The 24,886-nt window shown below is 36.5% G+C and overlaps 1 protein-coding gene across 3 annotated transcripts in view; it reads left to right on the top strand.

Moving 5' to 3' along the window:
• The first annotated feature begins 369 nt into the window (after positions 1-369).
• CDH18 (cadherin 18) overlaps positions 370-24,886 on the top strand; it is a 982,055-nt gene continuing 957,538 nt past the window's right edge. For 2 of the 3 annotated variants that reach the window (XM_059416940.1, XM_059416939.1), the window contains exon 1: positions 370-763. The gene's annotated coding sequence lies outside the window, so the exon portion shown is untranslated. The remainder of the gene's footprint in view (positions 764-24,886) is intronic. The other variant, XM_059416934.1, reaches the window with a different exon arrangement.

Genomic DNA, 24,886 nt, shown 5'->3' with positions numbered 1-24,886 from the left:
TCCCTGTATGCAATTTTTCTCTAGAGTTTTTTCTTACATATTTAAATTAGGAAGATTTTATAAGAATGCCTCTCTGTAGTAGTTTGTAAATGATGATGAACAGAGGTGCATAATTCTAAATTACTATAAGCAGGATAAAAAGGTGTACATTTAAGAAAATGCTAAAATCTGCAATAACGCTAAACTTGCTTTGAGCCTCTGCCCTCTCAAACCCTATCTCTAAGGGAGATAAAATAATGAAAAATACTTCCTAAACTGCTGGCAAAACTCTTATTGTTTGTACCACTCTTGGAAAAGACTCTTGGGACCAGCCGCAGAATCCTTGCTATTGATTGGCTGGTTAAATAGAGGACTATTAGCTTCAGACAGGCTAGATTGATGACACAGCGGCAGCAGCAGGAGCCGGACTCAGAGCGGAGCGAGCGGCAGGGTGAAAAGGAGCGAGAGGGAGAGAGCGGGGAACGCAAGGTGCGGGGGGAGGAGACGGTGCACGTTCCAAAGCATCCCTATGTGGCTGCTGGTGCGGATCAGCTTGCTTCCCCCGCTTTCTCAGTCAACAACTTACTGAGATGCCTTTTCTTTTGCAAGAGGCTGTCAGCTCCGAGCCCCAGCAAGAAATAAAAGACTTCACCTTGGAACAGTTCCTCTCACTCCTGCATCATTAAAGAGGATTTTGAAAAGAAAACAAACAAACAAAAAAATCAAGCCCCCTTTCCAGCTCCTCTTCGTTCCAGAAAGGAACAGAAACAGTTACGTGCTTCAGGTAAGGAAATTAAAATTTTATCTCCGGATTCCTTTTTAGTCATTCACAGTAAAATATGTCCTAGCTTTGCAGGCTTTAAAAACTGAGTTTTCAGGGATGTATTAAAGTCAATGCAATGCATAGGCTTGTGGATTTAAAAATGTGTTGATACATTTTTATATGAATATATTTGCTATTTTATCTCCAGGTACATAGAAGTTTTATTTATAAGATCACTAGATTATAAGTTTTTATAGCAGATATACTCTGTATGAAAAAAAAAAAAAAAAAAAAAAAGCAAAGTCCACACTCAAAAGAGCGTTTTTGGTGACAGCCTTGAAATATGTTTATGTATGTTGTTAGCTGTGAAACAACTTTGGGAAATAATAGCATATCACAAAAAGACGATTACAGTGTTAACTGTGTAGTATTCCATTTCATGCAGACATAGAAGCTACAAAGCTTTCCGTGATTGTCAGCTGTTTTTTTTTTTTTTTCTGTATCTGTCCTGTGTAGCCTTAAATCTTCAACATAAACATGATGTCTCTTAAATGATGTGACATTAGATTGCCATCTTATTATAGCTAAGTTATTGATGGCTAGCATTTGGTCTTAAGAAAGTACTGAGCTAATGCAAAGAAATATGACTCTGGAAATGTTTAGCCATTCCAGAGTCCATAGCTAGAGCTGCAGTCAATCCTATCAATTAATATTTTAAGTATCAGTGATGGTGTATGCTGGTAGAGTATTTATGAACATATAGAAACTTTGCACATATTAAAGTCTCTGCTGGGAACTGGATTTTTTTTTTTTTTTTTTTTTTTTTGAGGGAAATGATTGGATGGCATAGGAATCACAGGCTGAGGCAATGCAGTACTGATGTAGTTGATTGACCTTAGGTTTACAGGTCAACTGCCGAAGAAGCATTGTGATATCTGATGAGAATGATTAATTTCATCCTTACTGGAACTAATATGGTCTATGGCATTTTTGACGTCCATTTATTTGCTTTTGGGTCAATGAAGAGAGGGATTCTATCCTGAGCTGCTCTGATTGTGTTTTCGAGTGAAGTTCCTGAGTCACTAATCAAAGATCAAACTGCCAGCTGTGATAAGTCGGCAAAACTTTGTAATATCTTGCTCAGTGTTTCAGATAATAACAAGATTGCCAATACTCTTGGGCGCCAACGTAGCTGAAGTTAGGAATATTACATACGCTGAATGCTTGTATTTGCATCTATGTTTAACCCTTACTTGTATTTTAAATATAACTACATATTTGAAGAACACAATTTTTCATAACCTGTATTTTGTCTTTTAAATGTGGAGTAATGTTTTAATGCTTCATAATAATATAAATATTATAGCTACTTATATATTTACATTTCTATCATCACATCAGAAAGGAATGATTGTTGTACATTTTGTAAAGGAGCTTGTCTAAGAGCATGGAGGTGTGTATTAGAGAATATTAAATATTTTGGTCTTTCATTTGAGTCATTGAACAAAATAATTATATGCATCTTTCTTGAGTATTATGTTTCAAAAATTAATACCAAACTATTGACTGAGGAAGGTGGCAGTTACCATAGACCATACATTTATATTTATATGTACATGTACTTTATATATTTTATATATATATATACAAATACATGTATAGCATATACAAATATTATATCAAATACCTACATAGACTTTGTCATAAACCCTTTATAGTCTTGATTAATTATTGATTTGCATATATTATAATATTAACTTTTTATCCAATTTATCCAAAATTGTGTTTCTAATACTTCCATTTTATTGTTTATGCAAACAATCTGACATATCTCCTCAAAGGATATAATTAAGGTTTAACTAACTCATCTGGTCATTTTGAAATTTAAAGCACAGTAATTTTAATTCCATAATTTTTGTTGCAATAATCTTAAGTATCTAACCTAGTTATACAGTCCAGTTTCCTTATAGCACTTATCTATGAGTTATAATGAGGTATACTTCATAAATAAAACTGATTCTTAATTGCATTATGTGTTTTTTTAATAAGACTATTAATATTTTAGCATAGGTGGATGTAAACATCCCTACTTATTTTTCTCCTATGAATAGGCACATTTTTCCTTTAAAAAGACTTCTAAAATCATTCTGAATTACGTGCCTCTTGCACTTAAGCACTCTTCTTAGCTTATCTTAAATGTTACTTTGATTCTTTTTTCTCTCTTTTTTTGGTTATCTTACCAATTTGTAATTACTCCTGTGAGAGATTTAATACCCCAGTCTTCTTATTGGACATTGCCCCATGATTGAAAACAAAAGCAAGTTCTTTTTTTAAATAGCATTTTACACTTGCAGCTATGTAATTAATATGTCTCCTGCATTCCAGATCATTGCTCCTCAGCAAACATGATCAAGGCAGACAGGTGTTCTAGTTGTCATGTATAGAGGTGTCAGGCTGAGTCTGAAATCTAGCAGCTTCCTTAATCAATTCAGTTTTCAGTTTTCTTTGCATTTTGGGGAAGGCTCTGTCTGACCCTTTATGCAACCTTCCATTTACTTCTGTCAGATATCTTTGTTGATTACTCATTTTAGCCATAGCGAAGCAAAAAGAATGAAGAAAGTACAACCTTTTCTGTTTTTATAGGTATCTGCACCATTAGGGGGCTCTTTCTTCCTATGTTATACTCTGCAAACCACTGAGAGAGATTACACTGCTTTCTTAAACTATATTTGCTGTGTTTAGAATATGAGTGCTGCTTGAAGTAGCTTTCTCCTACTTTCCACAGACAGAAACATTTCAGAAGGATAAGAATTTCTTATGTCCATGGGAAAGTGAATTCATTCTCATTCAAATATTCTTGTATATAGAATGTTTTATCTTTGAAAATAACAAGGGTTTGAAATAGTGACGTGACCAGTGTTAGACACATTTAAAGATAATATGTTATGCAGCTAGTATCCTGAGAAATGTTGAAGTACGGAAAAACTGCAGGGAAGAAAGTTCCTTTGCAATCCTCTGCAAATGTCTGAGAGAGAATGGGTGACTCTGGGCTCACCAGCAGTTTGCTTTCAGCAGATGAGAGCAAGCAGGCAACAAAAAGAATATTACTTGTTTTCTACAAAAATAGACCTGGAAAAATGGAAAATAATAGCATGGCTTCACTAGCCATACACATGTAGGACATGTATTTTTAAATTCCATTTTTTTTTCCTTATTACACTAAATGAAGTTTTCATAAATGTACCCCGAGTGCTGCAAGCAGCTGACTCTGGGGAAAGGGTGCTTCCCGCATCCCTTGGAAAGCCACGCGTAGTGAACTGCACTGCAGACTTTGGTCCTAAAGGGGAAGCACATTCCTCCCATACCCACAGCAGCTAATGATGCCCTCTGATGGCAGGACTTGTTTGGGGATAAGTCAACACTTAAATCTCCGTGCAGAAGCAATTTAGTGGGTCTGGGATTTTTATCAGGGATGCCATCCCCATGGAATGAGTGAGAAGTGTCCCACACTTGGGAGAGGTATTTCTTTTCAGGAGTGAGAGAAGGGTAGTATTCTGCGCAGTGAATCCTGGGATTCTGGTCATTTATTGAATGTTTCATGGATTATGCAGGGTAGAAGAATAGTTGCTTAAATAAAATGAGACCATGGCAGTGGCCCAGATATTTCTTTTACTGGCATTTTGGAAGTAAGCATGTAAGCATTTTATTCTTTGTTTGAAAAGGTGCATACCTTGAAAAGAGTAAATTTTGAATGTGACTAGGACAATGTACACAGTGGTGTGGGGATCATTCTAAGTCCTTCTGGAACAGGCTGGTGTATACTCTAACTGCGGTTCTTACAGGGTCAGCTTTCGGGAATATGAGTTACTGGGTAGTAAGGCTTGAGTGGAAAATCTAAGGCTACTGATTTTATGTAATAAGTAATAAGGTATTTTAAGGACTTTAAGTTTCTTCTGAAAAGAGGTCATCTTTTATTTTAAAGTAGGACAGCACCAAAGATGGAGAAAAGGTCTAAAACTGAAAATAAATAAAAGAAAATGGAATGGCTGTCCATTATTTATGTTGCAAAATTTCATTCATGAGATACATATAACAACGCAAGTTAAATAAGTATTTGTGTTTTCTACTTCATGGTAAAGAAATGGAAATGCCACTGAAGTATAGTGGTTCGATACCTCACACGGGATGAGAGAACACTATAGAAATGTGAAAAGTAGGCAAATCAGTATGAATAACGACTGATACGATGGCCTAATAATCAGATTTCCAAAGGAAACAAGATAGCTCTATCCTATTGAGATTAAAGTAATAGATTGAGGTAGATGAAGTTGATAATTAGAAAACATAGTCTGTTTGTACTTACCAGTGTTGCTATTACCACTCTCTAAACCTCGCTCTCCAAATCGCACTCCCCAAAATCCCTGGGCTTATTCATCTTTGTGAAGTTATGTGTGTGCATGGTTGGGTGAACATGCCTGTGTGTGTGTATATGGATATCATCATTTTTATGGAGTTTGAATTACATGAAAATATAATCATGTTGACTGTGTGATATGTGTTCTCTATTTTCCATTTCCTACCTTAATCAATGACCCTCCCTGTGTTCAGTCTCTCCCACCACCACTAGTTCATACACATATACAGAACATATGATCATCTCTAGATACTTCACATTAGAATTTGCTGAGGTATGACCCGAGACTGGTCCATATTATGCCCCTTCTAATTGCCAATATTTTCTGCCCACTATGATTAAATGTCGAGTCATGTGACTGAACTCTTAAACATTGTTGTTAACCAACTTCCGGTCTCCCTAAATTGTAAGTCAGAGGATTTGGGCACAGAATTACTGACACTAAGGGAAAATGATGTATTAGATGAGTACATATGTTTTATTAATAATAGAGTGGAGGGTGTGTAGGTAGAAATAAGGGTGTTACTACTTGTCTAGAAGATCTATAGACGCGACTCATCTCTAGTTATCCATTCACACCCATGCTTGGCAGAAATAAAGGAAGTGGGAGAAGATCCAATAGCAAACCATACTGTATAATGAACGAGAAGCAAGAACACAGAGTTCCCACATACTCCCTCACCTCCATCTCCCCTACCCTGCTAGTTTCCCCTATTTAATATCTTGCCTTAGTGTAGGACATTCATTACAATGAAGGAGCCATTATTCACAAATCATTATTAGCTAAAGTTTATCCATAGTTTATCTTAGAGTTATTTGTATTGGGCTTTGTATTGTATATTCTTTGGGTTTTGACAAATCTGTTTTGAACATCTGTTCACCTACATAGTTACATGTAGAATAGGTTCACTGCTCTAAATTCCCCTGTGCTGCCCCTGACTAGGTTTTTCTCTCCTTCCTCCCTTTTCCCCTCCCTCTGAACCTCTGATCTTTCAACTGTCTCCACGGTTTTGCCTTTTCAAGGATGTCATGTTGTTGGAGTCCTACAGAAGGTGGTCTTTTCAGGCTGGCTTCTTTCACTTTGCAGTGAGTTTCCTGTGGTTTCTCCATGTCTTTTTGGGGCTCGACAGCTCATTTCTTTATATTGCTGAAAAATGTCCCATTGTATAGATTAACCAATGTATTTATCCATTCACCTACTGATAGACATTTTAACTGCTTCCAAGTTTTGGCATTTATGGATAAATCTGCCAAAATAGCCACATGCAGGTTTTTTGTGTAGACATAGGTTCTTAATTCATTTAGGTAAATACCAATGAGCACAATTGCTTGTTCCTATGGTAAGAGAATGTTTAGTGTGTCAACCTGTCCTCAGAAGTTGCTCTATCATTTTGTTTCATCACCAGCAATAAATGAGTTCCCATTGCTCCTTGCCAGAATTCGGTATTGTCAGTGTTCTAGGTTTTAGTCATTCTACTAGACGTATAGTATATTTTGTTGTTTTCGGTAATACTTTTGATTGGCAATAACTGCTTCTGCTGTGTGGAGAATAATTCTAAGGCGCATCGTGGATCTTCAGGAAAGATGTCCATAATGAACTGGCAATCTTTCTTTGCCAGTTTTTTTTTTTTTTTTCCTCTTGCAGAACAGACATGTGTGTGTGTGTGTGTGTGTGTGTGTGTGTGTGTGTTGGGGGAGGAGGCAAGGTAGTCCATACTTGTAACACATATTTGCTATTCATACTTTAGCGCTCTGGTGGAATGAATGAATAAAATTAGAGCGATCAAATAATTCAGTCCATATTTGTTGATTATCAGATAACAACAATAACTTTATTTTTAAAGCACAATGATTGATTTAATTTCATATTCTACTTTCTAACCATATTTCTCTTGTGGGTAGAAATAGCAGGCTTCATATTGCTTATACGAATCCAAAATTTTCAGGCAGATTGAGATTCTTTATAATTTGGCCTTGACCAAGGTTTCTAACATGATTGCTGATTAATCTGAGCTCAAGCTAAACTGCATTTTCCCTTTGCCCCAACATGCTCTCAACTTTTGCCTCTGATAATCTGGCTTTGATTGGTCTTTCTTGACTTCTTTGCTAATTCAGACATTACTGATCATTCTACAAATCCTTAGGAATTCCTCTAAAGTTAATCACCTAAGACCTTGCTTTATTAACTAAACATTTATTATGTCTGTACCACATCCTTCTATTTGAACTGAATGATCTGGAAATGGAAAGAATAGCCTTTGTACTTTTTCCAGTCCTTATAGTGCAATGTCCATGCTGCTTACTAATGCCTATTAGTTGAAGGAATATTTTTAAATGTTCTTATGAGTACAAAATATGTAAACGGTTTTTGAAGATGTTTTCATGTCTCTGGTTTCTTTTCCTTCTCCTGCCCCATTTTCTTTTCATTTAAAAGGAGAGCCATACAATTAGCTAAAGGTCTTCTGATCTAATCCTCATACGATGGTTGGTACCTGTAAAACTTGTATCCGTGCCACAGAACCATCCTGCATCCGCTTTCCTGACTGCTCATTCAAACACCATGCACTTGTATTATGGTACATAAGCTACTATGTGTACAACTCTTACAGAGAGAAAGCACCATGGATGAATGTGTAGGGTTATCCTACAATGGATGTAAGAAGAGATGCCTCAGAAAACAAGATCTACAGTGTTTGGTAAAAGAAAGCACTTTAAGGCAGAGAGTACAAGGTGGAGATTTGTCTATGCTCCCTTTTGGGACATTGATTTGAATTTGAAAGGTATTGAAATGAGAGCCAAAGGATTGGACTCTTCTGCTAACATGCTAATTAAGTTTTGGAAGGTTTCTTGAAACAATGCACAGATAAAAGTGCATAGGAAGCATAAATAAAACCACTAGTTTCTGAAGATGTTTAGAGTTCCTGCAAAAGAACAGATAGGAAAAGCATTTAAAATGTCATTGTCTTCGATGTCCCTAACTCCTTTGTGAGTTACTATGTGTGTTGGCATATTTATTCCTTATAAATTGACTTATATTCTGTAATGCCCTTTCTTAATACTTGTTTAATAATTTATTGTGCTTTTAATATTCTATTTCATAAAGTTTGTTGGCTGATAGAGGTACCTAGGGTATCATGTCCACCATCTAGTTATCGAATGCTTTTGTCATAAATCAATATAACTTTAACTTCTTGGCCAGAGCTAGAGAGCTTTACGATTCATTGCCAAGAATACTCTTTGATAAACTGTTCCTTAAATCTACTGAGGACAGAACACTGTGACCGATAGCAGCAAAATTATCACTGAGATCACTAGAAGTTTTCCAGAATACATTTCTGAAGCTCAGTTTTGAAATTCATTTGATAAAGGGGAAAAGGAATGGTGAGCTGAATTTCAAGTTCAAGTCTTTCTCCCTCTGAAGCACATTAAAAACAAAACAAAACAAAAACCCATTATATTTTCTCTCTTACTGTAGAACCACAGAGACATTTTTGTTTGTTTTTAACATCCGTAAGCCTGAGTTTTATCCTCTCCATAACAAGGGAAATAGTGGTGTTTATCTTCTAGGGTGATCCAAGTCTTCAATGAGGTCATACAATAGAAAGCTTACAAAAGAGACTAACATAATCATAGGCATAAAAACAACAGCCCGACTGATCTTTATGTTGAATGCTTCTGAATCCACAGTACCCCCCAAAACATCTAAAATACCTTTTTACTATCATTCATTCAATTACTCAAAAAATGTTGCTGGGCAGCTAATAGGTGTGACATTATTCTAACTATCTGAGTGGCTACACTAATGTATGAAGAATAGATTAGGGGTTTCCCATCTGGGAGGCAAGAAATAAAACCATTGTCAGCAATTAAGCACTTGGGAGTTTTTTGTTTGTTTTTGTTTTAATTTCCAAAATGGCCCCTCCATCCTATAATGTGGGGCAGAAACTCTTGAAACAGTGTTTCTTCTTTTCCAGCTTGCTTCCTGTTTGATTCCAGCCAAGAATGTGCTAGTGGGAGATGGAAGGCAGGGGGATGGCAAAGACTTTTCTCTTGCTTCTGCTGCTGCTGTTGTCAGCATTACCTCCTGTGCTTTTCCCCTCACCAGCCCCAGTTGGTTCAACTAACATTTGCTTCTAGTGTCCATCCGCTTCCAGTACTCCTAGAACTTGCCACATCAAGTGTCCTTTTCTGGCCACCAGGGGGCACATTCTCCCTCTTTAAGGTTCTTGAAACCTGAAAAAGTAGTAGCTGTCCTTGAGAAAAGAAAATATTTCAAAGTCCTTTGTTTAAGCGGGAGGGGAGAGCGAGGAGGAATATTTCCACACAAAGTGTGTAAATTAGAGGTTTGCTCCGTCACTTTTTATAAAGGCTTTATTTGAATCTGAAAGAAACCTGAGAATTCTGTTCCCTGCTCCCTAAGGGTAGTGGCTGTTTCCATCATTAACTAGTTCTTTTTTACTTTATTGTTTTCTTCTTGCATTTTCTGTCTTCCAAGAAGCATATTCAACTTTTTGTTAAAATAACTGTTCTGACTTCTATTCTCCTGATTCAGTACTGACTTAATAAACCGTTGATACTTGAAGTTGATGCACAAAGAGTTGGTGACCCAGACAGGATGGAGTAGGATACCATATTGGGTCTGAGAATTGGTTTGATCACGTCCCTGAGCTTGAGCACAATGCTAAACTGTTAGCTAACGGCAAATGGGATATTAGTTATCCATATAACCTGTGGTGGCCTCCCAATTAGCCAATAACTCATCACGTTTCCCTGTGACAAAGGGTCTTCTGAGGTAAAGCTCCAAAAGTTGAAACTGTCCTTCACGATTTGTTCGTAATGGTGATTACAGGGCTATTAGATGGAATAATTGTTTGAACTTCTCCTGAGAGCTTATAGATGAACAAAGGACTAAAACACACATACAAGCCTGTGACTTTAAATTGTTAGATCGAATCATTGCAAGAAAATCAGAAAGTGTCAAAGGGTATCTGAATGGGTTTGGATAAAGCTGAGAAACATGAAATCCTTTCTCATTAGCCAAAGGAGTCTTCCTTCTTTTGAGAAGATTAGCCTTCTTTTGCTTGATGATCCCATAATAATTCAAGAGGGATTTTCCCTACAAAGGTTGCCATTTTCCTCAAGACTCACTGTCCTCCCTTATCTCCTGACCCATAATAATAGTCAGAGCTCTTCTAGAGTTCAACATACCTGAGAATACATGAAAAATCTGACCTAAGAGGAGGTAACTCATACTACAAAATAGTTGCGAGATTTGTTGAAACCAGTAAAAAGCCAGGGAGTAGGTGAAGTAACATATTCTAAGAGAATTAGATAGAGATTGACAAAATATAATGGATTGGGCTAAATTTATTATGGGTGTACCTAACAGGGATCCTAGGTATAGTAAGTTTGATTCACATCCAGAAGTAGCACAAAGAGTTTAGTTGGTTGGTTGACTAAAATGTATACCCAACAGTGACCTACATCCAAGGAAGTTGAAATGCCATAATTTACTTATCATAACCTAGGAGAGAGAATGCAAAGACTTGGAGAGATAGGAATGTTGGAGCAGATTTATCATATGCAGAAGGTCTCCCTACTCTCTTCTACCCCACTCCACCTAGAGGGCTCAAAGATACTGTCTTCATGAAGACACTGAAATATCAATAGGAGGCGAGGATATCAGACATTTCAAGTACCACCTGAAACATTGTGTGGTGCTGTCTGCAGCAGATCAAACATCGGGGTGGGGGATTTCACCATTGATTGTTCATTTGTCATCCTCGTTCTGTATCAGTATATCCAACAGAGAGATTTCAGAGTAATTGAAATCAAGTAGATAAATACCAAGGCTAAGATGCTAAAATTATGGGTGCCTGGGTGGCTCAGTGGGTTAAGCCGCTGCCTTCGGCTCAGGTCATGATCTCAGGGTCCTGGGATCGAGGCCCGCATCGGGCTCTCTGCTCAGCAGGGAGCCTGCTTCCCTCTCTCTCTCTCTGCCTGCCTCTCCATCTACTTGTGATTTCTCTCTGTCAAGTAAATAAATAAAATCTTTAAGAAAATGCTAAAATTATAATTAATCTATAGGAACAAATTACTAATTGGTATGTTTTAACTTGCAAGGATCTTTTTTACTACCCAGTTGGTCATGCTGTTACCACTGAAATTTTACTCAATATTCACAACAACAACACGTTTTATGTCTGTGATCAGGAACATGACTGGATTTTGTTCAATGGAGAGTCATGGTTCCTTAGACATCGCCAGTTCACGTATCTGGAGCCACTCAATTAATAGGGATCAGCCACACTTTATAATTTATACGTTGTACGTTTTCTTCATGCCTCCTTCAAAGAAATTGAAGGTCACTTACTAGGGTAACCATACAGGGAGGAGAAGAAAATAAAAATTCGTGAAAAATTACACTATCACTGAAGTGATAATTTCTGTGATCTGAAATATGTGGTGACCTACCAAAATGGGAGATTATTATGGTCAGGTGATGCAGGAAATTTTGACGTACATGTGAATCACAGTGAACTTGGTTGTCACTCAACACTACAGTTCTTTCTCTAATTCCATAAAGCATACGTAACGTCACAACAATGGATAAGGGCAACATCCTTGCATCAGATTGTTGACCCTTAAAGAGAAGATAGGGGCATCTGGGTGACACAGTTGGTTAAACAACCAACTCTTGACTTTGGCTCAGGTCAGGATCTCAAGATTCTGAGATAGAGCCCTGCACAGGGCTCTGTCCCGAGTGTGGAGCCTACTTAGAGTCTCTCTTTCCCTCCCCCACCCCCACTCATGCTCCCTCCATCATTGGGGTAAGAAGAGTTAAGTGAAAGTTTGGGAGAATTTTTTCCCTTCCAAAATGGCAACCATAATAAACATATAATAATTGCTAAGAAATAAATATATAACTAAATAAGTAAAATAAGACGCTTTGCAAAAGAAGAGAGACAGTACAGAAGAAATAAGTTACTTTTTTCTTTTTTCACTTTGAAAAAGATCCCAGAGAGCCTGATGTTTGTGTTGTCTCTAAAATGGTGAGAAGAATGCTTGAAAGAATAGTGGGGAGAGAAAGGATATTCTAAATAATCACAGAGTCAGGGAAAGTAGACTCAGCCTGGCATGGCTGGGATGTAGGCTTATCATGAGGGCACAAGGGCTATTGGCTCTGGAGGCAAATAGATTACCAAAGTATATTATGCATTAACCTCATGAATACAGATTTTATGGATAAGTCTAGGTGGTTTTTGGTTTTTTGTCTTTTTTAGTCTACGTGTTTTTAATTGATGGAGTAATATGATCTGTTTGCCTAAAAGATACAAATAGCTTTCTTCAGCGTTAATAATAGTAGAATCCGTGTTCTCTGGGTCCTGTCTTTTATTGCAGAATGTGGAAAACATGTATTGGATACAAGTCTCTCTCCTAGCTTTGCTCATTTTAAATTTCAGCCTGAGTTTGATTCAAGTTCCATTTTGCTTTGGCTAATAACAGGAGTCTATGGAGCTCTGTTGGGACTGCTACTGTATTAGGTCTCATATAAATGAATGAGTCGCCTAAAGCAACAGAACTTCTCAACGTACCGGTTGGTATTTTACACAGGCTACGCACACTTTAGGTCCATCACAACCAGCTCTTCAACTTAGGCTGGTGATCGGGTATCCGAACTATAGCAGTAAAAGGTTTTCAAATCCAATGAACACGCATTACAAAAAATACTCACGGGGCGCCTGTGTGGCTCAGTGGGTTAAGCCTCTGCCTTCTGCTTATGTCATGATCTCAGGGTCCTGGGATCGAGCCCCACATTGGGCTCTCTGCTCGGGAGGGAGCCTGCTTCCCCCCACCCTCTCCCTGCCTCTCTGCCTACTAGTGATCCCTCTCTCTCTCTCTGTCAAATAAATAAATAAAATCTTAAAAAAATAAAACAAAAAAGAAAGTCAAACCACCTATTAAAATAAAACATTCACTAGTGTTCAAGTAGTTTACTCATTTTATTTCACTTATTTAAAAAAGGTGAACTTCCTATCAATAATTAAATGGAGGAAAATTAAAGAGACCCTCGAGACCAATATATGTGAAAACAATAAGTACAAAAGAACACATCTGTTCTATTAATGAAATGAAAGGGTATTCCAAAGTGTTCCTCAAACAGACAAAATGTTGTCTGTCTCAGATAATTGAACTACTAAACGTCAGACTCTGTTTAGATGACACCTTTATACCTGCGCTCTCACAAACTTAACATGAAAAAACACTTCCTGTTGACACCACTATGCTTTTCCCCACTGTACCCCGCCCACTATTTGTCAGTCCTCTAATAGTGGGAAAATAAGACTATCACTTGTTGCAAAGTCACATGCATCTTTGCTCTCCTGCTAAAAAGTACTATACTAATAATCAGCTTAGTGTGAAGTCAGACTTTCTTGCCACTCTGGAGTTTGAATTCCCATCGTTGTAGAAAGACTTCTAAGAGTAGAATTGACACTAATTAGGAGCTTATTAGAAATCATAGAAGTAAACCAATGTTAGCCCAATTGGTATCTTCATTTTTCACAAAATCCCCAAGTGACTATTAGGCACATTAAAGATGGAGAAGTATTAAACAAAATTAGTTATTCTGTGATACACACCTAATTTTTATTAGGCGCTACTCATGTTTTCTTTTTTACATAAGCATTCTGACTTGAATTAATTTTTGGTAACCATGCCTTTATATATTACATATTATTAGAAAGTTATTATATTAATAAAATTAATTAATAAAAATTATACTATATTTAAATAATATATACAATAAAAATTTATTAATAATCCTGTTCCATATTTTGCTTAACAACTGAAGTATATAAGACTGTTCTAAAGTGTTTCCTCAAATATTCGCCACTTTCATTCTAAGGAGATTCCTTAGATAATAGTGAAAAATAATATCTAGTATTCCTTTGTGTATGACAATAAACTCTAGCTCCTTGTCCCCAAGCAATTTTAAAACTCTTGATAGTAATTTTTCTTTCTCCTTTCAGGAGTTTATTACATATATTAACTATTAGGAGGAAAAAATCAATTCTCACCAAACCCCTTTACCCTTTGGATTTGTGAGTTCTCAAAGTAGGTCACCTATTTTTTTTTTTTTTTTTTTTTGCTATTATAGCTCTCTAGTTTTTATAAGACTGTCTTTTGCCTGTAAATTTTATAATTAACATTTTCTAAATTTGTCATAAAATCTTTGAATATTGTTGAAAACATTGCATCAATTTGAGACTTGCAATGCAGGTCTTAGCATAATATCAAAGGTTTCATATTTTCAAACAAAAAATACAGGATGTCATTTTGTTTTGAATTTTTGAGAAAAAGATGGGCTTTTTTGACAACAAATAAATTAATAATGAAGATATTACAAGATAAGAATAAATAAATGAGCTATATATATAACTTTTCTAAATTATAAACCTAAAATTATTTAGATTAAAGAAATCCTCTTTTTCTACTACTTTTTTTTTTGTTTGTTTTTTTCTTTTTAAATCTTCATTGTTCCACCTACTCCTCCATCCTTTGCCTCAACTCTTGGCAGCCACTAATCTTTTTGTTGTCTCCATAGTTTTGCCTTTTCAAGAATGTCCTATAGTTGGAATCATACTGTAAGTAGCCTTTTCAAATGGGCTTTTTTCAGTTAGTAAGATGCATTTAGGATTCCTTCATGTCTTTTCATGGCTTGGTAGTTCATTTCTTTTAGAGTTGACTAATATTCCATTTTTTGGGATATGCCACTACTTACTCACTTACTGAAGGATATCTTAAGTTGTACTGAAGTTTTGGCAATTACAAATAAAACTGCTGTAACCATCCATGTGAGGTTTATACATTTTCAACTTGTTTGCTGTATCATATGGTGAGAGTAATTTAGTTTTGTAAGAAATCTACAAATGGTCTTCAAACTGGCTGTACCATGCTACATTTTACCAGTAATAAATGGGAATTGCTTTTGCTCTACATCCTCACCAGCATTTGGTATTTTCAGTGCCATGGTTTTTGGCCTTTCAATCTCGTTGTTTTAATTTGCACTATTCTAATGACATACGATGTGGAACATCTTTCATATGCTTATTTGCCATCTGTATACCTTATTTGGTGTGATGTCTGCTCAAGGCTTTGGCTCATTTTTAAATCAGGTTGTTTTTTAATTCTTGAGTATTAGGAGTTCTTTGTATATTTTTAGATGAGTGTTCCCTGATCAAATATTTCTTTTGTAAATATTTTCTCTCAAGCTGTGACTTGTTTTCTCATTCTTTTGATATTGAATATAATTTTAGAATTCTTTAATTAATTGACGTACTTGACAAACATCTGCTCTGTGCCTTTGGCAATAAAACTTAATTTCTAATCAATCCCAAACTTAGTTTAATGAAGAAGACAGATGATGATGATGATGATAATTATTATTATTATTTTAAATCAGCTCTAAATCCAAGAGTTGTCCTGAAAATCAGGTTGTATCTAACAGGGGGCTCTGTTAAGACTCCTTGACTCAAGGAGAGCTGATGTAAGCTGAGATCTTTCTAACTCTGAGTTCTCTTTACCATTGGATTACCTTTGACTCTTAATGGATATTTGGTTTCTTTTTGCAGTGTTTAAAGTCATCAAATGATTCCTAAATTATTTCAAACATTAAATATTATATGTTATTTTATCAAATTATATTTGGCTTGACATTTTCCACTGACACTTCATAAACCATTATAAATGTAGAATAACTATGGCTATGGATCCAGGAGTTTGGAATACAAATTCTGAAACTAGATTGTCTCTCTAACTATCGGAAAGTCATGAACATCTGTAGGAAACTGCATTCTTTTAGGGCAAGTCCCTTTAAAAATCATACCTGTCACACAAGAAATTTAGAACTCTGTGATAGCACAGGAGCCTGATGGCAGAGAGAACGCTGATTCAGTCCTCGAATTTTCCATGACGACTTCTCACCTGCACTTAGCAGCTGTTTATGGCTTGGTTCACTGGAGCATATGATGCTGAACCAAGCCATGGGTCAATAAAGTCATTTACAATGATCAACCCTCTGAGTGAAAGAGGTGATGAATCAACCAAAATTCCTTTAGGCAACAGACCCAGCAGGGAAATTTTGCACTTTGGGTAGTAATATATAATCAAATGAATCAGCAGACTGCACATCTCCCTAATTAATTTTACCACCTTTGGAGAAAGCATACAACAAACTTTTAAATGCTTCCTTCCTTTATTAGGGATGTTAGTGGCTAGATATCAAATTACGCAGAAAACCTTTATACTTTGACCTTGTAAATACTGAGACACTGGTTTCTTGGTATTTAAATTGTCAGGTTTGAATTCAATATTACCTTGAATATCCTTCACATTTCTATGTGGTAGTTTCCTACTAGAGTGAACTAAGAAAATCCGATGTTTAAAATTACTGTAAAATAGACTTATTCATTAATATTGCAATTAGATCATAACAAGCATCTCTTTTTAGAATACACACTAAATGCCATGAGCCACATGTTTTACACATATTATCTCATTTAACCTACACAAGACACTGTGAAGCAGATAATGTATTACCTCACATTAGTGGAAAGCTGAGTTGAAAAAGGTTAAATAATGTTCTCAAAGTTGTAAAGCTTGTAGGTTGGCTAATTAAAAACTTGAATATAGACCTCTTGGGAGTTCAAATCCATGTTTTGAATGACTGCGTTATGAACAATCACAACACGCCATTCATTTAGATTCCCGCTTTCATAAAATTAACACGTATTTTCTGAAATTTTTAGGTTCCAAAGCTCTTTTTAACTGTTAGAGTGATTGAGAGGTTATATTCCATATGAGATTCCAAAGTGATGTATGAATTAAATAAGGACTTGTTATATTTATGTTTTAATCATGAAAATGACACACATTATTGAATAACGCGAGTTAACATATATGGAGTCCGGAGAATATGACACCATGCGAACTGCTTACATGTGTGGTCTAACTTCGTCCTCATTTTAATTCTGGGGAGGGTGGTGGTATCGAGCTATGATAAACTGATTTCTACCAGTTCGAATATAGAATATCTATATAGAATATAGAATATCTAAATTCGAATAGAGAGAATTTTCATCAGAATTACATAGCTTTTCCGCATGAAAATTCTACATGTTAATACAATCACAATTCTTTTTAAATTTATGTCTTCAGATCATTGTTCATGTAGGCACAATGGCGAGTAACTTCTGAGATCTAGGAAGGTGGATTGTTGGGGTCTTTCTGTGGGTACTAAGCTAATCTTCCCACAATGTTTCTAGCTTACAGAGATTTATCAACTCAACTGGTATTTGTTTAGGGCCTCTCTGGACAAGCATGAGGTAGTGTCATGAAGAGTTAAAATGTTTTTTTAAGGCAGATCTTGCCCTTTAGCAGTTCATAAGTGTTTTCGGAGGCATGATCTAAGCACATGTAAGTGCAGATAACACTGTCCTAATTAAATGAGTTTCCGAGACAGTGCAGTGCAACCCAAAGTAGTGCACGACACATGCCAAGTGAATGGAGTTCAGAAGGGAAAGAGCTCGTTTAGGGCTAATGTGGTCGATAAGGATGTAACAGGCAGAACAGATTGGCTATATGTAAATCTGATGTCAGCTGGGGTTTGCTGTTTCCTGTCAAAGTTGGGCTTATTTGAAATCGGTCCATTTTCCACAGTTTCAAGCAGTGAGAGATCCAGAGTCTTCTCTGCAAGCTTTGTGAATGGCTGGCAAAGCTCTATGTCCACATATAGTTCCTTCCAGTGTATGAACAATGTCTCTGGCCATCAGGTCTTTATTTCTTTCTGAATCGCGTGGTTCTGGACCTCATCTTTATCTCTTCTTGGAACTACACAGATCCTTCCCGGATTTCCACAAATAAAAATTAAAGTGTAACAACACCCTTCAGTCATTTTGTGTGGATAATAGGGTTTAACTTGAGGAAAGATAGAAGGGGAGAGTACATTCTAGGGACACTACAAGCTAAGCAACAAATGATTGTTTTCAATAATAAACCACTAGAGGTTTTACTGCGGTGCCTTCATTCCATTTAGTATCTGGTTTCATGGCAGCTCAGGGGTGTTCTTAACTCTTTATAATTTCTCTAGCTCACTCCTTACTTTCTAAATCATTTCTAACAATGCCAAGTTCTTTTCACTTTGCAGTCTGGAGCTGTTTTTGACTTTCTCATTCTTAGTCTCAACCTCCCAGCCACCCCACAAAGGCCTTCAGACGGCCCAGAGCCATCTTTAAAACAACATACACCCTCCTTAGGAGGCACTTGTATTTTATACATTTTTATATCCATATCTATATATTTTCCCCCTCTTAGCCCCAAGTTGAATTGTAAATGTGTCAGAGCTTGCACTGAGTGTTCATTCTTCCTTTTCATTGAAAAGCTCAAGTTTCTGGAATAAAACATATCTGATTGTTAGAGGCACCTGGGTGGCTCAGTCTGTTAAGTGTTTGACTTTTGATTTCAGCTCACGTCACGATCCCAGGGTGATGGGTTGGAGCCATGCATCAGGCTCTGCACTGGACATGGAGATTGCTTGAGATCCTTCCTCTTCCCCTCCTCTGCTCCTCCCTTATCTCTCTCTCTTTCTAAAAAATCAAACCAAAAAACATATCTGATTGTTACAATATTATCTGTATCAAGCCAGATTCTATGTCTCTGTAATTTCCCTTACTTGGCCTTAGAGTTTCCCCTTGGACCACACAGCAAATGTCTCATGTTCCCACATGTGATTTCCTCATTTGTTTGAACTGTGTCCATGTAAACCTTCACCAATCTACTCCCTCCCCTTTAAATATTTTTCCATATGGTGTCACTAAAATATGGTGGCAAAACTAAATATAGTTGTCCAGATTTGGTCTTATTAGTGAAGGACAAAGCATCTCCTTGATTTAAAATACAATCCTTTTGTTAATGAAGACATATACTCATTTGTTATGGCTATAAGGCAGTGTATTGAATTTATTGACAATGAATTCTGCTTTCCTCACATGTGTTGCTGCTAATGTATATCTCTCCTACAGTGTTTTTATATAACTATCATGATGCAAAAAATTCTCATTCTTATTTTCTCTGCTCTCAGATTTTGTTCTTCATTCTCTTGATCCAATTAATTGTTTTGGATTTCTCCACTTCCAAACTCTGGTTTGTATTATTTTTAACATTCTCTATAAGATAGTTCTAATTATATATAAAGCAAAGGAACAGTAAAATATTTCTCATGAAACTGATAATGGCCCGTCTTTATTTTGTGCCTATTACTATCAGGAATATGAACATACATGACAGTAGTTTCCTAAAATAGCCTTTTTTTTGACATTCTCCCATTTAATTTAAGAGTTCTAATGAGTATTCTTATCCTTTAAAGCTTCAAAGAATATGCTTTTTTTCCCCCTTTCAATAATTGCTTTTCTCAGCTCTAAGGTATATTGCTAATGATAATCCTTTTTAAATAATAAGATAATATATCCTCCTGATATTCCCAAATAAGAATATCTAGTTGCCAGAAATATGTCTCCAATTTCCAGAAATCATTCCATTTAAGAGACACATAATCTCCATTTATTTTAAAGGAGATACTTGTTGACAAAAATATTAAAAATTATGCAAACATGTATTAATCCTTCATTGATAGTTATTATTCAAAACTACTACTTCTAAATTTTAGGCTCTAAATGAGTCTCCAAAGGACAAAATAGATGAAATGGAACAAAAGATGCCCTGATGTGTTCAAGGAGGCCAAAGTCTAGTGGAAGGAAAAGATAACGTATACACGTGATGACTTATATACTGCGCATGAATCTTATGCCGGGGCTGGGTAAAAGGTAACGCCAGAGCACGTAGGAATGAGCACATGACGGTAGAGCAGTAAGAGAAATGGGCTTGTTTGGGAAAAGTGTTTTGTGTTAGAGTCTTCAACAAAAAGAGAAGTGACCATTTGACAGAGAATGGAGTATCTAGAATTTGAGCTTTTCAAAATGAGTAACCCCTATGACCTTTTGGATCTGGAGCAGACTACAGAGCACAGTCCCTCAACTCTGAACCATCTGTGTTTTCAGCAGAGAGTGACTAATTAAATGTAAAAGTTTATTTTAGATCTTAACACTTTGATGGGTGGCTATACAGTTTAGCTTACAGTTTGTGACAGCAAGATGAAGTGAGTTTCCTCATTCTTAAAATACTTTTTTTGCTTTCCCCAGAAACAGTGAGAGGATCAGATTTTCCTTTGAGATACAATATTCTGTTCGTGATGTAGAGACTGACTAAATGTAGGGAAAATATTTAGAAAAACGCAAAGAATCACTGACAGGTTGTAATGAGGAAGTAAAGGAAACAAAAGAGGTAAGATGATTCCTTATTTTCTGGCTTAGAAAATGGAGAAATGGTAGGGGGATGCATAGACATTGCATATAAAGAAGGAAGGGACAGGTCAAAAAGCAGTGGGATGATAGCTTTGATCTGAAGAATTAGGAGTCTGAGATATGTGGGGAGATATGTGGGGAGATGTACATGCGAGTTCAGTAGAGCTTGCAAAACTTAACATGAAACCTCAGGAGAGATGTGGGAGTGACCGTCATTTACGTATACTGGATGAAACACTGAGGTTGACTGGTATTAGCTGAGGGGTAGAATCACAGAGCCGAGCTCAATGAAAAATCCGAGTGTTTAAGAAGAATAAAGTTAATATAGACTGTGAAATAGTGTTAGAAAAGCAAAAGGAAATTAAAAGTAATCAATGCCTAGAAGTCAAGAAAGACAAGAATTTGAAGGAGGGTCCCAATTACTTATTGCTTTGTAGCAAACCAGTCCAAGTGTGAGGACTTAAAACAGCACCTGTCATACCACTGTGTTTAGATTTCTGTGTGTCGCGGATTCGGGAAGGGCTAGGGTGGGTGGTTCTGGCTGAAGATCTCTGATGTCGTTGGAGTCATATAGTGGATGGAGCATAGCATCAGGGCAGTGTCCTTGTATCTGTCTCTCTCTCCATCAGTCCCAAAATTTCTCCATGGGATACATTCACACGAGCAGATTGGGCTTCATTTCTACGAGACATCTTCAGGACAGTGAGGTTGCTTATATGGTCGCATAGAGTTCTAGTTCAAGAGTTCTAGCTAATAAGCTGCATATATTGCCTTTTAAGACCTAACCATAGAAATTACCCAGTGTCACTTCCACAGAATTTATTGGTTGCAGGCTCATAGGGATTCAAGTGAAGAGTGAAGTGAAGATTCTACCTCTTGATGGGGAAATGGCAAGATTCTGGAAGAGTGTGTGGAATGGAAGAAACTGTTACTATCTTTTGAAAATTCAGTGTGCAACATGAGAAACATCACTCAAAATTTTGCATGCTATGAGCAACTAAAGTATACGGTAATAGCTATAACATACCTATTAGGTTTACCATGGCAAAGGGGCATTGTATAGGCAAGAAAAGCAAACACAAGATTTCATGGGCTATAAAATTGAACAGGAGGTAAGGAGCTAATGAGAGGCCATCTAACAATTTTATTGATAAATATTGAATATAAAGAATAATAGAGTAGACTAATATAGTAGGTTAAGCTTACAAAGATTAGATTTATAATAAGGGAAAGGCTTGAATGTGTTTATATGCTGAAGGGAAGTATGTAGAACATGGACTGGCAAGTTATAGACCTTGAGTAAAATCTGGCCTATGGCCTTTTTTCCTAAATAAAACTTTATTGGAACTCAGCCACATGTTTGGGCTTCAGCAACATAATCGATTAGTTATAAAAGAGACAGTTTGACCCACATACTCTAAAATATTTATTATTTAGCACTTCATAGAAACATTTTGTTAAACTCTGATCTAGGAGAGAAAATGGTAGAAAATATATGAAAAAATGAGAATTACTTGGTAGAGCAAGATTCTTGAAGAGTTGAAAGTCTGAAGGATCCAAATATCTGGCCATATTTTTATTAGCATAGTAGCTAGTCTATAATAGGCACCGAGAAGTATTTGTTGAAATTATGATTGTCTGAATGAGAACAACAGCTTTTACTAACCACTCAGTCACTCAATCAATAGTAAAAGACTAAAGAATAACCACTGATCCAGATGTGTTTTCCAGTGAAGTGTGGTGTAGAGAAGATAACTGGTATAGAAATGAATGGGTCGCTATGAAATACTCAACTTGAGATCCCAATGAAATTAATAAGTTTTCCAAAAAATAGAAGAGTTAACATTGTTCACCTGGGGAATTACTTCCTGCAGTGAGTAGCCTGCTACTACCTAGGATATTTAGTCTGTGGTCCATCTTCCTAAGAACCTGGTCAAAGTGTTTTTTTGTTGTTGTTGTTGTTTGTTTTTTTAACCATGATTCTTCATCTATAACAGAGGATGGGTTCATCTTCACAGTTTGTTCTCAGAATTAAATTACGTAATTTTACAGTATATCCAATAATTGTTAGCCATTGGTGCTGTTTTTGTTGTTGTTGTTGTTTGTTTATTTGCTTCGGAAATCATTGATAAGCCAGGTAGTATAGCATGATGACTGAAGAGATTTGACAAACTAAATGAAAGAGGACGCCTGGGTGGCTCAGTCAGTTAAGCATCTGCCTTTGGGTCAGGTCATGATCCCAGGGTCTTGAGATCCAGCCCAGTATCAGACTGGCTCCACAGGGAGCCTGCTTCTCCCTCTCCCTCTGCCTGCAACTCCCCCTGTCCTGTGTCCACTCGCTCTCTCTTTCTGTCAAATAAATAAATAAAAACTTTAAGAAAAGAAAACGAAATGAGGAGAAAAAACAAGAAGAAACTAAATGAGAAGGTCGTCAGGATGAATGAAAAGAGGCACTGATATATTCCAAATAAATAATAAAAATGATTATGATTATCCTCTGTAGTAGAGAAGAGAGGTGGAGAAATGGAGAAGAAGAATTCTAAGATGGTAAAGATCATGAGAATAACAAGATTTGGACACAACAATATGTTAAAGAATACAGATTCAAATATACTTATTATGACTTGAAACCCTTACACAGGATATCATTAAGTACTTACTAAAAATAATGACTCTGTTCCAAATAAACAAATCCCATCATCTTCAAGATCAAGAAGAACAGACACTTGGTAATAAAAGTCATTTGGCAAAAGTGTCCCTCCATACTTAACGGAGCTGGGACAGTTTTACTTTTATACATAGTTTAACTTTTACATTTTATTATTGTAAACATGAAAAGAAATGCTTCTCTGATTTATTCTCTCATAATAAGACTGTGTCCAGCAATAACATAAGATATTGTTGCAATGGCTTCCCAGCTCAGACTGGATCACCTTATGGGATGAAGGGATTGAAAATGTGTGGGACATCTTCCTTGTGTCACAAAGACATAAGAACACTAATAACATTTAGTGGCAGTGCTGTGCAGAGGGCCCACGGGGGCTCAGCCTTCATGAGCCACACGTGGGGATAACCACAGAGAGCGCAGGGTGCCATTGTTCTTGCAAATAGCTCTCTTCCGTGCTCGCTTCGGTAGCACATATACCAAATAGCTCTCTTCCAGGCTTCGCCTGGTGGTTGGCATGGCCTGTGGACACCTGCCAGAAAAACATGAAAAAGTCCCAGGAAATTAGCAAGGGTAAAAGTAAAGAGGATAAGGCAACTACTTCTCAGAGCAGAGGGCCTCTGAGAAAGGACAGCAAAAGCATAAGGCAGCTAATGAAAAGCCTATGGAGACAAGAGAAAAAGGATATTTGCGTGGAAAACCTGGGAGCTATTCCCAACTGGGTGTATCATAAGCTTTATGATCAAGAGTTTTGGGAGCCAAACTTTCAGCCTGACTTAGTGTGATGATTTAGAACCATTCTTCAAAGAATAAAACACTAATTATGCTTGTGAAAACAAATACCCAAGAATACTAAACATCCTGTTGGGTAGTCCTTGGGTAGTCCTACACAATTAAGAATTACTCATACAATAGGAATTTTGTTAAGACTATATAGCACCTATAATTATAAACATTAATATGGTGTAAAGCTTTCCTTTAAATGAAAAAAGAGCTATGCCTAGATTAACTTTGAGGAATATTTTCAAAACCACCACACAACTTGGAATCTTTCCCTAGAATAAAGATAGTTGTTTTAAAAATTCCTACAGAGACAGTAACATATTTTTAAAAATGACACAATGGATTAACAAATGCAATTTTCCTAGAGAGAAATTTCAAGAGAATCTTAACGGCCAGAAAAATCCTAAAATAATATTAAGGTGAAGGTTGTTTTTGGATAAAATCAAAATTTCGTATTGATTGAATTCTTACATAGAAAGCTAAGAAGATTATCTGGCTGAAAGATATTTCCTTAGTCAATTCTTGATCGTTTTAATCGGAATCTATGTTGCCTTTTTGCGAATATTTCAAATCCAGACATTCGAGATTATCAATTTATTACTATTAGTAGTAGTATTTTAGTATCTTTAAGTCCTGAGTATAAAATTACAGTCAGAAAAGAAAAAAAGTAAACAGGGCGCCTGGGTGGCTCAGTGGGTTAAGCCGCTGCCTTCGGCTCAGGTCATGATCTCAGGGTTCTGGGATCGAGTCCTGCATCGGGCTCTCTGCTCAGCAGGGAGCCTGCTTCCTCCTCTCTCTCTCTCTTTGCCTGCCTCTCTGCCTACTTGTGATCTGTCTCTGTCAAATAAATAAATAAAATCTTA

Source organism: Mustela nigripes, chromosome 12 (assembly GCF_022355385.1).
Source record: "Mustela nigripes isolate SB6536 chromosome 12, MUSNIG.SB6536, whole genome shotgun sequence".
NCBI lineage: Eukaryota > Metazoa > Chordata > Mammalia > Carnivora > Mustelidae > Mustela > Mustela nigripes.
Note: the sequence above shows the minus strand (reverse complement) of the source record. Positions and strands in the feature narration are given on the sequence as shown.